We start from the raw sequence: 25,009 nt of genomic DNA, 5'->3' as shown, positions 1-25,009 counted from the left end.
ATAATAATATTATAAAATGTTTTGTTAACTAGTCAAACCGAGACCGTGATATCTCAACCGATATGGAGGCCCCAACATAAAATGTCGAGGAATCGTGAAGGTCATACATTGTCATTATTATTAAGGAAAATATACTCAAATAACCGTGTGTGAGATAAATTTAATGCCCATGCTCCACGTTGATCAATCAAATTGTAAAAAGTATTATATCGTATGTAATGATGATACGATGGCTCAAGCAGTCAAATCACCCAACTCCAAGGTACCATGCGTGGATATATAATGGTTCACAAATGTAGTAAAAGTGATGGTAAACGAGAATTTATTGTGAATGTAAAGTAACTAAGTTTTAACACATTTTAATGTGCATGAACCGATAAAATAACATCAATTTGTAATTATCAAAATTAAATGTAATATAATTAACACGATCATATTATTAAATGTGATTGATATAAATAGATAAAATGTTAATCGTAGAAATTTAATATTAATATAGATATCAATAAATATATAATTTTAATAATAATATTATAATAATTATTATTATATTATAATTAACATTGATTTACATTGTAATGGTACAATTAAGACAGTGACTCGTGACTTAGCCTACGCCTCTGCCTCTTGCAGCAGCCCTACCTGGCAGCCTACTGTTGTCGGGCTGCTTACCTCCCTTCTGCCTCGCTGGTTCCTTCCGTGCTGATCTCTACTCCTTGCTCTGGGCTTGGCAACCTTCTGCTGCTGAGCTTTCCTCTGGACCCTTAATTTTCATTATCTAGATCTCAGGTCTGCACCTTGTGAGATCCGCATTCTGCGCAGTTGGAAGCCTGCGAGCGCGTCAGCTTTCTGCGGGTTCTGATCCTGCAGGCAGGCTGGGACTGGGACTGCGAGAGGGCCCTGCTGCAGGCTGCGGTCGGCCTGGCTGGGACTGCTGGCTCTCCATGGAGGAGCCGACTCCCCCACAGGGGCCTCCCTCCCCTCCTCTGCCCTCTGCTGCTGAGGCGTTCAAATCATTGTTGGCCTCATTGCCAAAGAAGAAGATAACGAACACTGCAAAGTTTGTGAAGAAGCTAGAGGACATTCCTGAGATCGCCCTTCCGACAGAAGGACTGATCCAAGTAGCTCTATCCCTGGCAGATCGTGCCCTTGTTGGCCAGTTTACAGGTCTCTGGTCGTCCCCGAAAACCACAGAGAACTGGGTTGCCAGGAACTGGGCACCTTTGATTAAAGGCAAGGTAACCTCATTCTTCCTCGGGAGAGGATACTTTTTGTTCGAATTCACTGCAAAAGAGGACAAAGATCTCATCTTCCGGAATGGCCCTTACTTCATGGGGCCCCAAGGCCTATATTTGAATAAATGGACGCCAGACTTCGATCCGGCGGTGGATGTGCCTACAGCTATCCCGGTGTGGGTGAGACTCCCTAACCTCCCAGTACACTGTTGGAATTGGGACTCTCTAAAGCACATAGGGAATACCCTTGGAAAATTTATAGACAAGGCGAACAGTAAAGATCAGTACGACTGCGCCAGAATCTGCGTGGAGGTAGATTTGGAGATCGGACTACCAGAAGCCATCAAAATAATCGTAGGCCCCTGGACTCATATACAGAAACTGGATTATGAGCAGTTGTCGTTTAAATGCCGAAAGTGCCACGTCTATGGGATTTTGCTAGAGATTGTCCGTCCAATGGTGTGGAAGAAAAAGGGAAGGATGAGGGATGGAACCAGGCAAAGCGCTCCAAAACCTCACACAAGAAGAATGCAAACGTGAAAGCCAAAGATCCACAGTCGGGTCCGGCTCAGAAACCCCCCACGGAAAACCAAGGAAATAAATTCGAGATCCTTGGATCGGCAATCATGATCTCTCAGGAGGCAGAAATTCCAAAGGAGGTTACTCTGTCTAAAGCCTCCCCCTCATCCAAAAGCGCAACAGAGAGATCCAAAGGGAAGATTTCAGAAGAGGAGGAGGAAACACAAGAATCAGAGGAATCAGAGGAAGAAGGAGAAATAGGAGAATCACAACCATCTCCCATAAGACCCACAAGGGGACGCAAGTCTGCAAAGGAAAAAAGAGAGCAAGAAACCTATAAAGACAAACTTCAGGGCAGTCAGCCAACACTCGAGAAACTACTGGCAAAAACCCCGAAGACGACGAGGAATCAAGCCCAGGGTTCCAAAGGAACCCACTCCAGCAAAAATAAATGATGAAGATAGTCTCCTGGAATTGTAGGGGAATGGGCACCAAAGCCAAGGAAGAAGCAATGAACAGTTTAATAAGACTGGAAGCCCCAGACATCCTTCTCATCCAGGAGACTAAATTGGAGGATTCTGCTTTCCTCCAAACAAGCAAAAAAATTTGGAACAAAGACGGAGCGCATGCAACCTCTGCCCGTGGTGCTTCGGGAGGACTTGGGTCGCTCTGGAATCCTAATAAGTTCTCCCTAATCTCTGAGTCCCTGAATACTCATTGGATTTTTTTAAAAGTGCAGCATTTAGAATCTAAGGAAATTATTTGCCTGTTCAATGTATATGCTCCTAACAATGCAGGTGAGAAAAAAATATGTTGGGACTCCATAAAAAGCCTGGCAGATCTAGAAAATCTGGAAAATATAATCATAGCAGGAGATCTCAACCTCACCCTCCTCTCGTCAGAAAAAAGAGGAGGCAGTATCGTCAGGGATCTGGCAAGAGAATTAGTGGAAGACCTCATGCAAGATTGGGATATGATAGACATTAAGCCGATCACTGGTAAGTTCACATGGTCAAATAAGAGAGTTGGTCTAGGTTACATAGCGGCAAGACTTGATAGATTTTTGGTTCAAAGTTCCTTCCTACTTCTTGGATTAGAGGCCAGAATGCGCATTCTTCACAGCAGTGTTTCAGACCACAAGCCCATCAATCTAGAGCTGTTGACCCTCAAGGATTTGGGGCCTATACCTTTCAGATTCAGCTCACTCTGGACCAAAGATGCAGACTTCATGGAAAAGGTCAGAGTCTGCTGGAAAGATCCAGTCAAGGGCTTCGCTTTTTTTGTTTGGGAGGAAAAACTTAGAAGGGTAAAAGCCATGCTGAAAAGCCCAACCCTGCTGCTGAAAGGAAAAAAATTCAAAGCGCTCTAGAAAATCAACATCTCCATCTAGAAGCAGCCGAAATTACTAAAGATGAATTGGAAAAGGAGGCCCAGCTCCAGCAAAAGTTCCATAAGGCCTGTCTAGCAGAAGAAGAATACTGGAGGCTCAAGTCCAGGAGTCTTTGACACAATTCTGGCGACAGAAACTCCTCCTTTTTCCATAAACAAGCCCAAGCCAAGAAAGGCCATAATTCCATCTCTGAGATAAAAGAAGATAACTGCACCCTGAAGGACTTTGCCAGCATTAAAAAGGCAGCCTCAGAGCATTTTGAGAAGCTGTATAGGGAAGACATAGAGGCTGGTCAAAACAATATTCTGCTAGACGTTGTTCCCAGCCTTATCACTTCCAGAATGAACCAGGCACTTGAAGACAAAAATCACCTAAAATGAAATCAGGGAGGCCCTCTTCGCAATGGACCCCGATAAAGCCCTGGGACCAGACGGATTTACCCCTAGATTTCTCCAGACCTGTTGGTAGATTGTTGAGAAGAAGTTCTCCAAAATGATCTAGAAATCCCAAGAATGTCAGAAAATTGGAGGTTGCACAAATTCAGCTTTCTTCGCCCTCATCCCTAAAGAAAAGGGGAAAACCCTTTCAGCAGATTTCGCCCAATCTCCTTATGCAATATAGGGTACAAAGTGATAACCAAAGTGATAGCTAACAGGTTGAAGAAAATTCTCCCCAAAATCATCCCGGAAAACCAAGGTGGATTCATTCATGGCAGGCAGCTTGTGGACAACTTTGTTCTGGTCCAAGAGGCGATTCATTCCAGCCTTCACCGAAAGGAAAAAGGTATGGTTATTAAACTAGATCTAGAAAATGCTTTTGACCGTGTTAGACATCGTTTTTTATTTGATGTGTTGCACAAGCTGGGGTTTGATCAAAATTTCATCAAGTGGATTAGAGCCTGTATTTCGGAACCTTGGATTGCCCCCTTGGTGAACGATAGGGTTGTTGAGCTTTTCAAAGCCTTTAGAGGGCTGAGGCGGGGGTGTCCCCTCTCACCCCTCCTATTCGTGCTACAGGCTTCTGTCCTCAACTTCTACTTAGAAAAAAAGCAGCAAGATCAAGACATCATTGGCCTGTGTATTGCAAGAGGGGTAAAGAGCATCAACCACGCCCTCTTTGCTGATGATACCTTGCTGCTAGGGGCTGCAACTCCTCATTCAGCAATTAAATTTAAAGAAGTGCTAGAAGACTATTGTAAGGCTTCGGGTAGCGTATTAAATAATGGTAAATGCCATATCTACTGTTGGAATATTCCTGCTTCAACTGCAAGCTCCATTGCCAGATGTCTAGGTTTTGCAGCCTCAACATCTTGGTCCTCTTTTAAATATCTTGGGCTGCCCATCTTTCACAAGAGGGCCTTGAGCAAAGACTGGTATCCCCAGATAGACAAATTCAAAGCAAAAATGCAGGCCTGGGGATCCTCTTGGCTCAATATTGCCGGAAAATCAGTGCTCATTAAAGCAGTACTTAGCAGCCTTCCGCTATTCAATTTCTCTGTTCTCTTGGCGCCTATGGGTATCATTAAAAAGATGGAGGAGCTAATAAGAAAATTTTTCTGGAAAGGAGGTAAACAAAATGAGAAGAGGATTCCCCTAGTCAACTGGGAAACTGTCACCAGATCGATTCAGGAGGGAGGACTGAACTTCAAAGACCTCAGTGTCCAAAACTTAGCCATGGGAGCCAAATTGATCTGGAAAATCATAGCTCCAAATCGAGGTTGGGTCCAATTAGCTCTGTGGAGGAAATACTTTAGAGGATCGAGGCTTAGATGCCAGTATCAGCCCAAAAATCAATTCAGATCTCCCTTCAGCATGATAAACAGCAAAATTGGCTCATTGATAAGAAGCCATTCCTTCTGGATTCCAGGAAATGGGAAATGTATTAACCTGTGGAATGACAGAATTCTAAATAGACCCCCGCTGGCAGACTCGGGATCCATGACAGAGCTGAAACGATGGATGACAGAGGCAAGCATCAGCACGCTATGGGACCTCTCGAACTGGAATGGTGACGTTTGGACGGGCTGGAAACAGCTCCCAGTTCCACCCGCCTTACAAACAGAACTGGCAATGTTCACCACGATGATGCATGGGCTGGCTCCAATTCATGCACGCAGGCAGGACGTGAGAGGTTGGGGCTCGAATCTGGCAGGTTACACGGTGGCTCAGGGCTACGCTAAGTGCCTGGAGCGGCCTCACGTGCCTCCAAATCCAGCTCCCTGGGTAGGCATTTGGAACCTCCCTTCAATTCCAAAAGTTTCCCACTTCTGTTGGCTTCTTTGCCATCAAAAGATTCTAACTGATGACAGACTTCAGAAACGGGGCATCGCTGGACCTTCAAGATGCTCGCTTTGCAAGGAAAGCTTGGAATCCGCCCTTCACCTCATGATAGAGTGCAAATTCGCAATTTTCACCTGGCAGGAGCTTCTTGGTTCATGGAACTATAATTTCATCTTCCCTTCCTCTGTTCCGGACCTGTTTGCGGGCTGGATGGCCAGATATCCAGGCCCAAATCCAAAAAATAAAATAGTCAGGGCAGCTTGGAGTGCTCTGCCTAAATTCATCAGCTGGCAAGTCTGGCTGGAAAGGAATAGAAGGATATTCCGAAACAAGGAACAGGACTTCAGAATAGTTGCCAATTCAGCGAAATGTCAGCTAGTTGAGTGGCTGGGAGACAAAGGAGATGATACAAATTTAAGCCAGCAGGATATTGATTTGGGAGCTGCCCTCAATTTCAAATTTCAAAAATTGAAAAGCACATCTACTTCTCTCAAAGACTGGCAAATCAGGAAAAACGAAGAAGATTTTCGATCTTGGCTGTCCAAACAAACACTTCCCTCTCTTTTCTTTGATGGGGCAGCCAAAGGAAATCCAAGAATTGCTGGAGCTAGAGGGCTCATAATAAAACCAGATGAAATATCTCCGCACAGCTTTGCCTGGGGATTAGGCCATTCCTCAAGCATACAAGCTGAAGCGATGGCCCTTTTTCAAGGAATCAAACTTCTCAAAGAGCTGGGCCTCAAGGAGGCAAATGTCTTTGGGGACTCCCAGGTTATCATCAAAGCAGTGGCGACCAATTCTAATCCAGCGGACCTGCAGCTCGCAAGGATAATTACAAGGATTAAAGGCATGGCAAAAACCCTGAAATTGAAATACTTTCATATTTTGAGAACCAATAACAAAGAAGCAGACATTGAGGCAAACAAGGCAGTCAAGTTAGTTGCCGGAACTATTCTTAGAGATAATGAAATCTTTTGGGACCCAATTCCCTAAAGAGCCATGTTTTACTGCATATTATTGAAGCAGTTTGTTTGTATTTTTAAGCTCAGGAAATCAGCAGCAAAAGTCCACTATAGAAAATGTAAAAAGAGGAACCTGATAAGCGTAGGTGCTATGTTCATCTTGCTGGAAAGACATGCAGAAATCTGCCTCTCTTTTTGTAACCGAATTTGTGGCTCTTTGCCAACCAGTTAATGAAATCCCATAACCGTTCTTGTAAAAAAAAATTACTATATTATAAAATAATAATAATAATAATAATAATAATATAATAATGATAATAAATAATATTATAAACCCAAAAGAATAATATTAAACCCAAGGGATTAATAAACCCAAGAAAATATTAATATTATAAATTTAAGGTATTAATATTATAAACCCTTAAGATTAATATTGTAAATCCAAGGGAATTTTAATATTATAAACCTAAAGGATTAATATTATATACGCAAGGGATTATTAATATTAATAAATCCAAGAGATCCATAAACCCAATAAATTAAGATTATAAACCCAAAGGATTAATAATATTATAAACCCAAGGGATTAATATTATAAACCCTTAAGATTAATATTGTAAACCCAATGGATTGATATTAGAAACCCTTGAGATTAATATTGTATACCTAAGGGATTAATATTAGAAACCCTTGAGATTAATATTATTATTATTATCCAAATTTTAGGGTCACGACCAAGCGAGACACCAAATTGGTGTATGAGACCTCCTTGTTTGTTAGACAAGCGACCCACCTTCGCGCAACGATTTGACTGCTAAGTCTACGAAGGCATACATACTCTACCCCTCTCTAGTTTTGAACATATGACCTCTCACGAGGAAACACATGCTCTTAACCATTAGGCCCACTCAAGCTGTATATAAACCCAAGGGATTACTAATATTATAAACCCATGGGACTAATAGACCCAAGGGATGAATAATATTATAAACCCAATATTAAAAAGTCGTAATATTATAAACCTAATCTTAAATCATAGTTTTGTAATGTAACAATGCAATGTCGATTAAATTGTAATGTAATGTAACATTGTGACAATGATTGCCGGATTGATTGTCGTATTGGGACAATGTTTGTCACAATGCAATGTTGGATAAATTTTTGTACCATTCCAAAGTCAGAGTATTAAACCTTAATATAACACAATGACATTATAAAACCCTAACATTTAGATTTTATATTAATCCGTTAGGGACTAATATTATAAAACCGTGGGATTAATAAGCCCTAGGGATTATTAATATTTCAAACCCAAGGGATTAGTAGACACCTAGGATTAATATTATAAACTCAAGGGATTATAAACCCAAAGGATTAATATTAAACCCTAAGATTAATATTATAAGCCCTAGGATTAATATTAAACCCTAAGACTAATATTATAAATCCAAGGGATTATAAAACCAAGGGATTATTAATATTATAGACCCAAGGGATTAATAAACTCACAAGATTATTAATATTATAAACCCAAGGAATTAATAAACCTGAGAGATTAATATTAAATCTTAGAATTAGTATTATAAACCCAAGGGGTTAATATTATAAACCCAATGAAATAATAAACTCAAGGGATTAATATTAAAAACCCTTCAAATTAATATTATAAACCCAAGGAATTCTTAAACTCAAGGGATTATTAATATTTTTTTTTCTAAATTTGACTAATTCTATTAATGTAATAAACATAGTACAAGGAGGCACCGGCCTCTACAAAGCAAGTCCCAAATTATGCCATGTTTAACAACAAAATACTGGAAAAAGACTGCCCTCACTGGGGAAACCAGTCCAAAACTATAAGAGTTTGTTGCCCACGCAGGGGTAGCAACCTGTAATGCCAGGATGGAATAGTTTTTTGAACAATCATCAAAATTAACTATATTGCATAATAAAACACCAGAATAGACCCATAGTATTGGGAAATAGGAACCCAAGACCTGAAATTTTTTGACCAGCTAGGTGTCATTAGGAGGAGGAGGTTCTTCCACTATCAGACACCTGTACGCCTCCATGTCATCTCCTACATCCTGTTTATCTCTCGGTGTTTCTTCTATGTTCTTGAAGTGACCTGGAATGGTGCGTCCCTGAGCTGCTTTGCTGCTTCTGTGCATCCCTGAGTTGCTTCCAAGGGCTTTTCTCTTGCTGGTGGTGGTTCGCGCCTGAGTATTGCGGGTTGGGTATTCAGAATTTTGTGGCTCTTCTCTAAATGCTACCGAGATAGTTGCTATTATGCAGGGATGTATCAGTGTGCAACGAAATTGAAATTGTGCAGAATGACTGGGTTGCAGAGATGGAATAGAGGCAGCAGGAGGCTGGGGAGCAGCGTCAACAGGCCAAGGACCTATAGTCTGAGCTCGCCCCCGACCGCTGCGAGTGGCAGGGTAGCGTCCAGAGAAATGAGCCGTTGAAGGGGAGGAAGAGTCAGAGGGGGATGAGTCAGAGTGGGTCAAGGAGGGGGGGCGAATTGTTCTTCCTCTGCTACTGCCCCTCCTGCAGCGCATACGATGACGCAGACGAGGCATGCTCACCTGGTCAAAATTGAGCGGACGAGGACGAGAAGGAGCAGTGCCAAAGAATGAGTGGTCGGTGAGAACAGAAGAACCAGTTATCAGCGGTTCAGAGCCGAGATTCAAGACCAACGAACTAGTCCGAAGGCAGCAAAGAAGACTCTGCGAGAAATTTGCACCATACACCATCTCAATGCAGCACAGAATTTGGTAGTGTCTCCCCGTTGTCGTGCGCGAGCTCGGCTCCGCAGCAGCAGGGAGACAATTCCAGTTCAGAAGAGGCGAAACGGGGGGAAGACGGTCTGAAGAGGCCATCTTAAAACTCAAATTGATGAAGCCTCGACCCGCGCAATGCATTAATATGCCATTAATATCGGCAGTGACCTTCTGGGTGGAAACATGGGTGGTCAGGTGGCCTCGCCACTTGCCAACCCAAGGTCGTGGCATAGTACTATCGTGTTTAAACACCCGCATCCATGAAGGGATTATTCATATTTTTTTTTTCTGAATAAGGCTATTCTATTATATTACAAAAAGTCAAAAATTACATCAGTATTACAACAGGGCCTTAGCCCTGTAACTCCTGCCGAGAGATTGACAGTTTGCCCAAGTTTAGACATTTCCGAAATTGAACAGGTACAAAAATTGGATGCGATGACAGACTAACATTACGACACATGACATTGCTTAAGGCCGACACATAGAACATGTGGATAGCCAACACATAGATTTTGAGATCTAGACTGAAACCGAACACATACAGATAACGATGAGCGAAAACAGAGAAAAGCTTTCCCTTCCCGGCTACTGAGAGCGAACTGTTGGTTGAATTATTCATCGTCGGTGGTATACGGCTCGTCCTCCACTTTGCCCCTGAATTGCTTGGGGTCATCCGAGTCAGAGAGCTGGATCCTTTGAGCCGGTTCGCTGGGGCCCACAAGGGCAGCTTGAGAGTCTGGGGAAGAGCTTTCCTTGATTGGGCGTTGCAGATCAATAGTAGGCACCTGCATATCAATTGTGGGTACAATCCCTTGAACCAGAGGAGGGTTTCCCTGCGGTGCTTCCACTTGACCTCTAGAATTACCACAATGCTCAACAGAAACCGTTACGATGAATGTGGAATTCGCCAGAGTGCAGGTTATTCTATACCTGACAGTGGGATGCGCTATGTGTCCGCATTCCATGATTTCTCCATACCCAGGTGCCCTGCCATGGCTTGTTGCTCGACCCTGGGAGTGGTGATGATCAGAAGTTACCTCAACTGAGGAAGAGGGAGAAATTGCGGACCCCTGAGTAGAAGCTCGACCCCTTATGCTTCCTCGACGGCTGCTCATTCTCAGACGCTCGCGCTGCATTGCCAAGTTTACCAAAGAGCAGGAATGTCCCTGCGCAATCCCCACAGAACCATAGGATGTTCCAACGCTGCCGCCGAGTGCCCATACGCTATGAAAGAATGCGGGAATGTGATAGAGGTTCCGGGCATTTGTAGCGCCATCTCACCAATTCGCAGGAGGACAATAAAGACTGAAAGGACTAGTATTAACTCTCGCTGAGGATCAACCGCAGGCACCCTTATGAAACCATCTGCCGGGTACTGCGTTGCTCGTTCGGGCTGACACATGCCCATGTGACGAGCGTCTGGGCTGCTACGCGTGTAAGACACCCGCATCCCGGAGGGAGAGGTCTTTTGCACCAAAGAGATGCAGTCCTTTTTGAGTTGGTCATCATCTACCATATCCAATGAGCTTGAGAAGTATGGTAATAGCTGAGATACACCTTGGTTAGCCATTCTATCTGCTACCTGGTTTGCTGTTCTTCTTACATGCTGGAAGGTTATGCTTTGGGGATTTTTTAGCTTTTCCTCCAGGGATTCCAATCTACTGAGCAGTCTCCAACTTGTTGCGATCTTGACTGCAGTAGCCCCAGCCTGTATTCTTTTAGCCGCGGCTATAAGGATGAGAGAATCTCCTTCGACCTCAAGAGGGAAGAAGTGCTTTTGTTCTGCTAGACAGATCCCTTCCCAGAGTCCTTCCAGTTCTGCTGCATTGTTAGTGTCTTTGCCTATTGATCCATAGTAAATGTGCAGTAATGCTCCTGTGTGGCTTCTGAAGATTCCTCCAAATCCGGCAGGTCCAGGATTTCCTTTAGCCGCCCCATCGAAGTTCAGCTTGTATGAGTTGGTTGCTGGTGGGGACCAGGATGACGGGGAGGTGGAGCTGATTGGGGGACGGGTGATGACCTTGGCTAAGGCGGAAAGGTCTAGATTCCATTCTTTCAATATATTACGCTCCTGCTGAGATTCTGGCATGTCTGTATCATACCAGGTTCTTATGGCTAAGGTTTCCTGTATGTTTTTTTTGAAGATGAGCCACAGAGCGTCTATTGACCGGTATGTGTTGTTAAAGATTCTGTAGTTTCGCTCCTTCCAGAGAATCCAATACAAAAAGCCTGGTATAAGACTCCATAGAGAGTTGAGAAGCTGGCTTTTGAACGGGTTCTTGGTCCAATTCCTGATATTTTCCGTTACATCCTCCATCCTTGGTTCCATTCTCATGTTGCATTTCTCAACTTTCTCCCAAAGTTGCTTAGCTAGCGGACATGTTTCCATTAAATGACTGATGGTCTCAGAGTTGAGATTGCAATTTGGGCATCTTGATGGCCCAATGAATCCCCGTTTTATCAAATTGTCCCATGTGAGAATGCGTCTTTTACTTAGCAGCCATAAGAAAGTTGAGATCTTGGGCCATAGCCCTGGTAGCCAAACTTGTCCCCATATTTGATCTTTGTCCGCTTGGAGGTCTGAATAGCGCAGTTGATGGGCTTCTTTAGTGGTAAATGTGCCTTTGGGTGTGTGACCCCATCTGAGTTTGTCCTGCTGGTTGGAGTAACGAATTCTTCGGTATGTGAGTTCCTGATCGATATCAGAATACGTTTCTCCCTGCCAATCCCTCTGCCAGATGCTCGCTGGTTTCCATGTTTGGAAGTCATGATGCGTGGATTGTTGCCAGAATTGGTGAACATGGGTGAGGTTCGCTTGCTGCATATGAGTTTGCCAGAGAGGCTTTTGAAATAAATTTGCGAGTTTAGGGAGTTGCTGCCACGAATCCTCCCAAAACCTTGCTGTCGTGCCTGAGTGAATTTCCCAGAAGCTGTGTTCTTGAATGAAGTTGTTGTGAATCTTTGCAGTGTTCCAGATGGGTGATCCTTGGGTTGTGGAGTTGATTCTTATGAGATCACTCCATTGACTTCCCGGGGCATATTTTGCTTGCCATAATCTAGCCCATGGTGAATGAGGTTTGGAGATCCAGTTCCACCACATTCGTGCTCCCATTGTATTGTTGCTTTGAAGCGGATCCCGTAATCCTAGTCCTCCTTCTGATTTGATTTTGCAAACTTCTTTCCAATTAACAAGAGCCCATTTTCAATTGAGTCCAGTGGAGCCCCATAGGAAGTTGCGCTGAAGGTTGCGTATGGCTTTAAGGACCCATTTTGGAGCTGCCATGATGGAAAAGAGATACAATGGCATTGCTTGTAAGACCGATTTGATTAAGACGAGTCTGCCTGCCATATTTAGAGCACGGAAAGTCCAAGATGAAAGCTTTGATTCTAATTTATCAAGGAGAGACCTCCAAGAAGCATGTTTGATGGCCGAATCAGAAAGGGGAGCCCCAAGGTATTTGGACGGCAAATGGGATATGGTGAACCCCAAAATTCTGGCAATATTCCTTTGCGTAGTGGGGGGGGTATTGAAGAAGAAGAGCTGAGATTTCGTGGCGTTAATGGTAGTGCCAGAGGCATCGGAGAAGAGGGAAAGTAAAGATTTGAATACAGAGGCTTCTCTCGAGGATGGATGACCGAATAACATGGTGTCATCAACGAACTACTGATGGGACAGAGGATTGAGGCCATGGATGGAGATACCTTTAAGAGCTTGAGAGGAAACAACGGATTTGAGAAGCCTGCTTAGTCCTTCTGCCATTAAAACAAAGAGAAAAGGTGAAAGTGGATCCCCCTGCCTGATGCCACGAGAGGGACGAAAAGGAGATGAGGGAGAACCATTCAGCAAGACAGAGAAGCTGGGAGAGGTGATAAGGTTCATGATCCATCTGGTCCAAGTTGCACTAAAGCCAAAAGCATTTTGTGAATGAAATTCCAGCTGAGCTTATCGAAAGCTTTAGAAAGGTCTAGTTTTAGAATCATACCTAGTTTTTTGAGGATCTCTAATGAGTGAATTACCTCATTTGATAGGATTATTCCATCCATGATTTGTCGGCCTTCTACATATCCTGTCTGTTCTGGAGAGATGAGTAGGGGAAGGAGTAGTTTGAGCCTGTTCGGGATGACCTTTGAGATAAGCTTGTAGATCACATTGCATAACGCTATTGGTCTGTATTTTTCCGGCTTGTTTGGCTCTTCTCCCTTGGGTACCAATGCTATGAAGGTGGTATTAAGGGTCGGGAGGATCCAGTGCATGATTCTGGATTCCTCAATGAGTTCCCAAACCTCAACTTTGATGAGCTCCCAAAATTCATGAAAGAAATTGGCTGTGAAGCCATCAGGCCCAGGAGCCTTTCCATCTTTGAGCTGAGCCATGGCTTCTTCAACTTCCTGCAATGATGTGGGCTGAAGCAGTTTGTTATTGTGATCCTCAGTTATGATGCTAGGAATGTGCTGCGTGATGGCTCTGATTGCTTCATCCCTGTTGTCTTTGGGTTCCTTAAGAATATCCTTAAAATATCCTGTGAATTCCTTCTCCATGTCTTCATGTGCTTCGATTCTTTCACCTTGTTGATTGTTGATGAAGGTAATGTTATTGTGCATTCGCCTTTGGATTGTGGTTTTATGGAAGAATTTTGTATTCTTCTCCCCCTCTTTTAGCCAACTGATTCGGGACTTTTGCCGCCAGAGAATTTCCTCTTGTTTTCGACGCTCTTCAATTTGGTTCCAGAGTATCTGCTCCTGTTGTGTTTGTTCATCTGTTCTGCCTTCTAGAATGAAAGTTTGTTGAAGTACTTTCATTTGCTGCTCCAATTTTTGGCGATTTGCCTGTATATTACCAAAATGTGTGTGATTCCATACTTTGAGAACTTGTTTCAAGTTTTTCAACTTTTGTTGGAATTGATACATCTTGGCTCCCTCTGGCGGAATATAAGATGTCCATGCCTCATTGACCACTGCCTTAAAATTGGTATTTGTGAGCCAGAAGGCTTCGAATCGAAAAGGTCTATTGCAACAGTTACCTGGCTTGGACCATTGTAGCAAAATTGGCCAGTGATCTGATCCTCCTTGGGGAATAATGGAAGCATTGAAGTCCCCTCCCAGGTGGATATGGTGAATACCTCGACGCTTATTAGTCCAAGTGAAAATTCCATTGGAGGTTGGAATATCCATAAGTTGATTGGTATGTATGAATTGTCTGAGGCCATTGCTGTCACTATCGAGCCTGATTCTACCTCCTTGTTTCTCTTCCATGGATGTTATTATGTTGAATTCGCCGCTGCCGATCCAGAGGGGAAATTGCCTATTTTCATTGAGGATGGAGATCGTTTCTAGAAGATCCAGTTTTTGCTGTATTGTCTACGGAAAATAAACATTTGTGAGATGCCCATGGATACTGGTGCCTATAAGGTGGAAGGATGCTTGGATAAGATGAAGGGTGGCATGGAAGTCATATAAAGAAATAATTTGCGGGTTCCACAGAATGGCCAGATCGCCTGAGGCTCCAGAGGCATCTACTGAAATAGAGCTGCTTCCTGCCCAGATCTTGTTTCGAATTCTTTCAATAGCTACGTTGCTGCTTTTTGTCTCTTGAAGAAAAACTATGGATGGTTTTTCTTGTTGAATCAGGTTTTTGATCATTCTATGTTTTGAGGGACTGTTGAGTCCTCTCACATTCCAGGAGATGAGCTTCATGTAAACTGAGGTTTAGGTTTATAGAACTTTGTCAACTTAGGGAATCGCCCCGATTCCATAAGTATTTCACCTACTATTATGGTCCTCTAAAGGTCTGTCTTTCTTCCCCTTTTCTTGGTTTCTTTGAGCGCCTTTTTTCCGTCCCAGGGGCTGCCTCCTTGTATGCCAAGACTTTTATTGTGCTGCACCTTGGTCAGGACTCCTTCAAGTCTGTCTATTTGCCAGGGGGGAATTGAATTGTATTCCTTTTGCTTGCATGTCGTTTCAAGTTTGAAGATGTCAAGACCATCTAAGCTGACATCCACCTGATCTTCCTCCATGACAATAGGAGAGCTCTGTTCTTCCTCATCTGCTTCTTCATGTAGACTGAGAGCTAGAGCTGCATCTAGCTCCATGGCCGAGTCTTGCTGTTTATTATCCAACATAGATTTCCCCTGGGAGGAGGTGAAGGGACTAAGATCTGAAACCAATTTTGCATTCTCCAAAGAAGGGTTAGGAGTGAGGTGAGAAGAGGCGGGATCTGAGGACTGCATGGGGGCTGAGGGGTTGTGGGAGGATGAAGGCATAAAGGGCTTCTTTAGGGGGTCAGAGCTGGGTTGGTCTTGCATAACTTGCGAAGCGAGAACAGAAAATCTGTTCTGGGAGTCGGCTTTGAAGGCATTGTCCGAGACTACCTGGCTTTTCTTGGCATGCCTGCGGCGGTTGGGAATTTTGGTGAAACCTTCCGAGTCTTTATCAGAGACATCAGATGTGGCTTTGGACTGCGAATTTAATGGACAGTCTCGGAAGAGGTGGCCATGCTCATGACATTTGCGACAGCGGAAGGGGATATGCTCATAATCTAAAGGTTGTATCCATTCAAAGTCATCGTGAAAGAGACTTACCGAATCAGCTAAAGCTTTGGTTAGGTGCATCTGGACGCAGATCCTGGCATACGAGGTGTATTTGCGGGTTTTTGTTTCAGCCGCAACTTTGATGAAGGTCCCAAGTTTGTTGCCAATATCTGCCAGCGTTTCTTCTTTCCAATATTCCACTGGGAGGGAATACATTCTTATCCAGACCGGAGCCCAGCTGAAATCTTCTTTATCAGGGTTAAATCTTGGTTTCCATTCCGTGAGATAGAGACCTGAAGAGTTGAAGAAGTATGGGCCGCCTTCGAATATCCGCGCTTTGTCCTCCACACAATGAAAGATGGCTGTGAAGAAGCCTTTCGGTCCAAGCTGCAGGGTAACTTGTCCTTTGGGCTTCCATTTTGAGGCTATCCAGCCTTGTAAGGCCTTTTCAGTAGGCCAGAATCCCAGAAACTTTCCTATTAGTGCATGATCCTGCATGTATTGGATCTCACCGTTGATGTGGTGGCTTGGCAGATCGACCTTGATACGCTCTGCAGCCTTCGGGATACAGGTGGCCGAGGTCGCCTTTGGCTGTGACGACGAAGCGTTGTTGTGCGCCTCTTTTTCTGTGTTTTCCTCTTCAGTCTGGGCTGTGGGTATCTCTTCTTCATTCGTCCTTTGTCCTTCCTGCCCAGCTTCAGGGACTGCGCCAGAGGGGTTCAGAGGCTTTGCATGTTGTTCCTTGTCAGAGATTGGAGTATCCAATGGAGGGGAGGCGGAGCTCTCCCCTCCTGCATTCTTTGCCATTGCAGGCTTCCAGCAGGAGTCCGGCGGCGGCGAGAGCGTAAGCCGTCAGAGGCGGCTAGTGGTTAGGGTTCTGAAGCGATTTGCAGTCGGGGTGCATGTATCGAGAGCCGAAGCCTTGTGTCGATCATTTGTTACTTAAAATCAAGGGATTATTCATATTACAAACCAAAGAGATTAATATTAAACCCTGAGAATATAAACCCTAATATTAATATTATAATCCAAAAGGATAACCTATGGGATTAATATTAAACCCTAGGATTAATATTATAAGCCCAAGGGATTATAGACCCTAGGATTAATATTAAACCCTAAGATTAATATTCCAAACCTAAGTTTAATATTATAAAACCTAATATTATAAGCTCTTTAATATATTATTATATATAATAGGGATTAATATGATAAACCCAAGGGATTAATAAAACCAAGGGATTATTCGTACTATAAACCCAAGTGATTATCAATATTGTAAACCCAAAGGATTAATAATCCCAAGGGATTAATAATATTATAAACTCAAGGGATTAATAAACCCAAGGGAATTTTTTTTTTTTCTAAATTATGCTAAATTCTATTACTGAAACATAATGGTACACTAAGGTCATAGCCTTTGCCTGTCCATGCCATAGTTTGGGCCAAAAACTAGCAAAACAAGGTCTGGACTGCCCATAATGGGAAACCAGTCCAGTTCAAAAATAAAGTTGTAGGTGTTATCTTGTTGCCCACGCAGGGGAAACCAACAATTACGCATAGTATTTAACCAATTTTTCAGAAAAAAAAAAAAAAAAAAAAAAAAAAATCATCATAGTAACCATATGACAACAAGTTTTCCTAAAAACCCCGAAAAAATCAAAAACCATAATTCTCGAAACCTGAGACTCGAAGCCACGTGGCGAATTGTGTGGCCGGCCAGGTTGCATGCTAGCAAGCTAGGTATTGTGCGAAGGCGACGGGTGTTCCTCAACAACGAAACATCTGTATTCATCCATGTCGTCGTCTCCCTACATTGCACCCGTGTCATCTTCCCGCTGCTCCAGGTGTTCCTCCACGACAAAACATCTGTAAGGATCCATGTCGTTGTCTGCTTGATGGTCATGGTCCTTCTCCTTCCCAGTTTTCTTGTCCAGAGGAGTGTCCTGATTCACCCTAGTGCATTGTGTGCTCCTTTCGACCTGGCAGGCTCCGCACTGGTATGGCATTCTCCAATTGTGGCAGGCTCCTCCTCGTGGAAGGTAATGGAGATGGTGGTGGTAATGATGGGCTGGTTCAGGGAGCAGCGGTAGATGAATTTGGCTGAGCGGAGGGACGGCTGAGAACTTGAGGGAATTTCACTGGGTGGTGAGTCAGGGTGCGTCGTGTGGAGGCGGAGAGGACGTGAGTGGTTTCTGCCACTGCGTGTATTTGGGTATCGGCCTGAGGTCAACTGAGATGAAGGGGAGGAAGTGTCAGAGGCTGAAGATGGAGGAGAACAGGGCAATCTGCCTCTGCTGCCCCCTCTGCGACTACGCATTCGATGGCAAGTTCTGGGCATATTGACAACAGGGGTAGGGGAAAGACTGAAGGGAGATGGCTCAGAGTGAAGCGAGGGCACAGCAAGTTCAGAGGTCGGCTCAGAGGAAGGATTAGCTGTAGACGCAGGGTGGAAGATGAAATTATAGACCAAGCTTTGAGTAAAATGAATGCCCGGGCCGAGATTAATGCAACAAATAATGTTGCAGCGCCTACCCGTAGCAATGCGAGAGCTTGGTTCCGTTGCTGCCAGAGGACAATGGCAATGCAGAGGCAGGGGATTAGAGACTGGGACGGTGGAGGTAAAATCACCAGAGGTCGTCATTGAGCTGAGCCGAGGCGGGTAGATGCAGTCGGTTTGAAGACAGTGCCGGCTTAATTGCCATTTATGGCCATTGTTAATGCGATTTATGGATTGGTGTGCAGGATTACGGATGGCCATGTGGCAAGGCCATTGTCGTCCCGTGTTGCCTCCATTCTATTAACTGTGATGTGCACCCACATCCGGGAAAACCCAAGGGATTATTGATACTATACACCCAAGGGATTAATATATAAACCCAAGGGAATACTATTCAACCCTAAAATTAATATTAGAAAACCAAGGGATTATAAACCCTAGGATTAACATTATAAACTTAAGGGATTATAAACCCTAGCATTAATATTGTAAACCTTATGATTATAAACCCTAATATTACTATTATAAACTCAAGGGATTAATAAACCCAAGTGTGATATCCCCTAGCTTAATGTTTTATTGTAAATAAAAGTGCATAGGTTTATTTTAGATTAAGTATGCTACATTGATAGACAGATAAATGCTTTAATTATCAGTAAATTATTACTCATGATTGTTGTTTTTAAATTTGTAAATTTATTTTATTTTGTGAATAAAGACAATAGGAAATTAATGGCTAAAAGAGGGAAAATGCCACAATTTAATTATGGGAAAATTATTATCCATCAGCAAGTCCTATGCATATAATCTGGGTGATTAGATTTAATTATGGAATTATTATATTGGCCAATTAAATGTTTCCTATAAGACATGGAGTTGTCTTCAGAAGTGGGAAACAAGAGCTCATTAATGAGAAATTAACTACCTGCCACCTCTTGATGAGGTGGAGGCAGTTAGTAACTACCCAAAGAGTGGTAGATGGATATTAGCTGAGAATTCTCTTGCTTTTGTTTGAAGAATTATGTGAACACAATCAAAGAGATAGAAGAGAAGCTCAGAAGAATAGACAAAAAAAAAATTGCAGCCTGGTTTGCTCAGAGGGACAAACATTGTTTGTTGTGTTAAGGCTACGAGGAGCCAAGTAATTAGCCATATATTTCCCAGAATTATTATCAAGTCAGTGTCCTTTAACTTTGTTTTATTTTATGTTAGGAAAAAAAGTTTGCTTCCAATTCTTTACTTCTTCATCACTCTACAATTTATTGTGTTTTGAAAAGATGATTTCAACTATAACATTTTATGAATGGATTTTCATGTTTTTGTGAAAGAGAGAAATGATATCTATTCTAATTGTATAATATGACTGCATAATAGAGTAGTTTTATCAGTAGTAACATAGTAAGCTATATGTATAATTTCTTTGATTTGGAAAATTTCATTTTGGTGTATGAAATGAAAAGAAAATCTTGTAGTTTATATGTGAAGTTTAAAAGAATAAGTAGAACATTATAAATTCGAACTATTATAATTAGAGTAGTTGTCTAATTCTTGTGTAGGTGAACAACAAGTTGTAACTATGGACGGAGTTACGATGGTAAAACTAATATAAATACAAAAAAAGAATAGACATTCTACATACTAAAATGAGAATGTACTTGAAAAAGATTATAAACTTGCACAAAGAATATATGGTATTAAAAGTATAACACTTATTACAGAAACACGAAAGGAAAACAACAATGAAAAACTAAGTTAAAAATTCTTGAAGCTATCAAAATTACAAATTTCTCATCTAACAGCTGAGAAGAAACTAATAGTTGAGATTAGCAGTGTAATAAGCCATATATGATTTAGCTAATTTTGCAATATAAAGATAATTAATATCAGCGAAAATACAGAGTAAATAGTTTATAAGAAGATTATCTATAATTCATATACTTTAAACTGAAAGTTATTGTAAACATATCGTTGTATTAAGTAACTCAATACACAGAACAAATAAATCAAAAAATAAACTGAATGGGATATAAAAACGCTAAGGGTAGGTTTTATAATTTAAAGATTGTGTTACAAGAATAGCATAGACAATTAAAAATAGTACAGGTTTGGAGCCATAATAAGAGTTTCGTTCCAGTTCCTTTAGAACTGTAAAAAGGAAAATAAAATTTGGGAAAAAACCAACACAGGGTTTCATTCCAGGAATATAAATAAAATAAAATAAATAAAGTTTTGTTGTCAACCTTTTCAATATTAAAGACCTATTTATGTACAATGAATAACCCATATAGTTGTGAGAGTTTACCGACCTAAGAAATGTGAAATTTCGAATTAGCTTTAGTGAAGCGAAATGAACACCATTTGCTAGAACAAACACTACTTTAAACAAATGAAATTCAGATCATAACAAAATGTGATACCTAAAAACAAACAAATATAATCTATTATTCAATAAAGAAATTTTTAGACCGATAAAATAGTGATAATATGACAAGGAGCTATAACTCTAGAATGGTACTAATTACCTTGTAAAGAATTTAATATGTTTTCATAATAACTATTTTGTATGAAGAAAAAAAAAGAAGTCAGCTTTCGAGAAAACATAGAAGGAAGTAATACTAATAAGGAAAGTATAATTTTGTCATGAAAAGAACTAGATAATAGTTTCTAAAATCCTTCATTTCGTTCTTCGAAAACAAATTAATGGAGAACTAAAGGTATGGATTCGACAAATGCCAAAAGAATTATTATCCACAAAGGATTATATAATATAAATAACAAACCACTAAAAAATCCTCGCTGAGAAGCTTAGAGATTTCCAACATTTCGATAGGACTATAACCGTGTTTATAATCTTATATAAATATGAAACCCTATGAGTAGTAGAAAAAGGCTATAAAATATAAAATGAAAGAAGTTTCACAATGAGAAACCCATTATAACTCTGAAAACCCAAGAATGACAAACCTAAACAGAGCGGCTAGATAATAATATTTTTATCCACATCCATGGATTTTGAAATAAGAATTTTAACCAAAAAAATACTCTTTTTGAAATAAGAAATCTTGTGCACGAAGAGAAATAAACCCTAACTAGAAACCCTAACAATTACGAAAATTAATCCCAAAATACATGAGTTAGTCAAGTAAGAATAAAGGAATATAACTTTGACATTTTAGAAGTAAGAATAATTTTTTTATAAGGAGAGAGCCAGTTTATAAATTACTTGGTTCGAATCTCCAGGTTTGAAAGCTCATTTACAAATTCCTCTCCGGAGACTGTGTGAGCACTTAGATTTGTTGTCTCAAGTCTCAAGGAAAAACCTTGATAAAACCCCTACTAGAAAACTGGTAATAAGCTTGAAAGAATGACAGTGCAAATCTGCAAAAGAAAACAATAATGAAAATTAAAAAGTAAACACTCACCTTTAACAACATTGAATACATATTCAAAACCACTCCCATATGACAAATGGATTTTACATGCCAAAAGAAAGACTAATTAAGTTTACATATGTAAGGTATATCGACAAAAAAGATGGTCAGCTATCGAGAAAAATTGAGAGTGAATTTAGACCACAAAGCGGCTTCACCAAAGAATGCAAAAGAGAAATGATTCAGCTTACCAAACCCTAGCTAGGGCATTAACCGAAGAATGAAACCATAAGTCCAGTTGAATCATTGATTTCATTGATGATATTCTGAATTGTTGGATAGGATGAGTTGGTGGAAGACATGAGGATGCAGGAAGAGAAATCCCGCCTTTAAAACTTTCCTGAAACCTTTCAAAGGTATGATGGATCTATGTTATTGACCCAAAATATATGTCACATCGTAACTAAGGAATTAAAACTATACCATATAACAACAAAGATTCATTGTATCCCATTACAACAAAGTTAGAAAATCGTTGGTATAAGAGGTGTACCTATAGTTGTAAACCACCAAGAATTATCTACAGTTGATTGAGTGGAATATATCGGAACCCATAAACTCACAAAGGAAATAATATTGGATGAATACATAATAACGTGATTAGAATAAGAGTCCAAACCTCTTACATAGAGTCCATATAGGGTGAATAACCACTAAGCTAGATACAGAACAAGAATAAGGGGAATACATCCATTTAAATATATTAAAAAGAAATTTGATGATGCATATTGTAGCATTATTGTTTTTATTTTGTAAAAGTATTGAGGTCTTTGTTAGAAGGAGATTATTATTTGATAACCCATTGTAGATAAATTAAAACAAAAACATTAAACTGTAAAGTGGTAAAGAACAAGAAAAGTCTACAATCAACTACTATGAGTGTTGAGAATTTTTGTTACAAGCTACTTAAATGATGTAGGCAAATTAAATTTTGGAATTTGCTAGAATTGTATCCATTATATGAAAAGTATTGGGAGGTACAAGTTTTATGTATATGTATGATTCAGAATGTCTAGTTAAACAAAATAAAAATAAAAAATTGGTATTAGTGAGGATCATTACAAGTGGTATCAAAGTTGTAGTTACAATATTAGGCTTCTTCTGGGTCCTGAAAAATGAAAACATGTTTTTTACTTGTTATGAACAAATTTTACAAAATAAGTAAAAAATTTGAAACATAGATAAGTAGTTTAACTAACAAACCTCTATAGGATCACCAAGGGGCGATGAAAAATATGATACTAAACTAGGAATTGTTGGGGGTGGAACCAATAATGCAGAAAGACAAGATTCTGAACTGTTACAAGTGATAAGAAGTCTAAAAATAGATTTATATGATATTAAGGATAATCAAGAGAGGTTAGTCAAAGTTAAAGAAGAGCAAGAGGAAAACAATGGATACCTATTAAGGAAACTAAAGAGTGAGAGAGTCAATAAAAGGACTCACAATAAAATATCTAAGAGTGAAAATCAAACAAATGAACCTAGCGATCTAGAAGAACAAAAATCTAGTAGCACTTCCTTACCCAAGAAAAGAAGATCATCCTCTCAGTTACATGGAGAATTTAAGAAATTTAGACTTCCCAATTTAGATGGTGAATCTGAAGAAGGAGTAGAGGCATGGATCCTCAATATGTACAAATAATTTGAAGTGTACAATTATCTAAGTAATCTTAAGGCAATGTTGGCCACCTACCAATTGACTAGTAAGACAACCCTATGGTGGGAAGAAAACAAAGAGGTTAAAAGAATCAAAAGCAAGAATTTCACTTAGAAATTGTTCAAGAAAGAATTCAAAAAGAAGTATTTAACTAAGAGATATTTTGATGAAAAAGCTAGGGAGTTTCATGGGCTAAAGTTGGGGCAACTTACCATGGATGAATTCATTAACAAATTCATGAATTTGTTAAAGTATGTTCCATACTTGAAAGAGAAGAAGATAAAATCTAAATATTATTCAGTTGTCTACCATTATCTTATAGGGAAAGGATTAAGTTTGATCAATCTAAAATAATGGACGAAACCATTAGGAAGGCTAAAATGTGTTTTAACTGAAACAAACAAAAAGGAGAAAATTCTGAAGGATGGGTACCAAAGAAAATTGATAGATTTGGTAGCAAGAGAAAATGGTTTAAAAAGTTTGTTTATACTAAAATTGTACAAGTAGGAAATTATAACAGAAATCCTAATCAACAAAAAAATGTTGGTCCAAAAGGAGGATCTATTATAAGTAACATAAATTTTAGTGAGTCTGTAAAACCACCTATCAAATGTTGGTGTTGTGGAGAAGTTCACATGTGGAGATATTTTCCATAAAATCCAATAAAGAAGAAGACAACATTAAATTAGATTCAAAAATCTTCAATAGTGAATGATGTATCCTATAATATACCCAAAATCAACACTACATTGGATAGGAGATAGGCAGATCATCAGTCAACTATGGTTGAAGTGCAAGGGAAGATCTATGAAAAAAATGTTTATGTACTTATAGATCCAAGATCCACCTTGAGTTATGTCTCCCCTCCTATAGTTGAGAAGTTTAAACTTAGAAAGGAAAAACAACATAATCCTTGATTAATATAGTTGGCCACCATAACTAAAAGAGAAGTAACTAAAATTAGTAAGAACTGCACCATAGATATAAATGGAATGCAAATTGTCTCTGAATATTTTACCATCAGGATATTATGTTATCATCGAAGGAATGGACTGGTTAGAAGCACATAAAGTGGTATTAAGCAACTTAGAAAATTCCTTTACCTATGTTGATGATGAAGGAAAGGATTGTATGGTTCAAGGAATCCCAACAGAAATTTCTATTAGACAAATTTATGTTATACAATGAACAATTATGCTATGAAAGGTAGCCAAATGTTCACTGTTCAAGTACAAGATTTGTTTGAAAATAAACAACAACCATCATTAGAAGAACACCCTGAACTAGAACGGTTCAAGGATGTATTTCCAGAAGAAATACTAAGACTTCCTCCAAGAAGGGATACTGATTTTAACATAGATCTTATACCCGGTGTTGTTTTGGCTTCCAATGCCCCTTACAAAATGATTGTTCCTAAACTAATGAAGTTGAAGATTCAATTGCATGAATTAATGTATAAAAAGTACATAAGACCAAGTGTATCTCCTTGGGGAGCACCAATGTTAATTGTGAAAAAGAAAGATGGAACATTGAGACTATGCATAGATGATAGACAACTAAATAAGATGACTATAAAAAATAAATACCCTTGCCCAAGAATAGATGACTTATTTGATCAAGTTAGATGAAATTCCATATTCTCTAAAATTGATCTAAGGTTGAAATAACATCAAATCATGATTAAAGATGAAGACATACACAAGACAAACTTTCACACACG

The sequence above is a fragment of the Pinus tabuliformis genome, chromosome X (genome assembly GCF_031772625.1).
Source record: "Pinus tabuliformis cultivar Carrire ecotype Pingquan chromosome X, CPIR1, whole genome shotgun sequence".
Taxonomy (NCBI): Eukaryota; Viridiplantae; Streptophyta; class Pinopsida; order Pinales; family Pinaceae; genus Pinus; species Pinus tabuliformis.
This window is presented reverse-complemented; position numbering follows the sequence as displayed.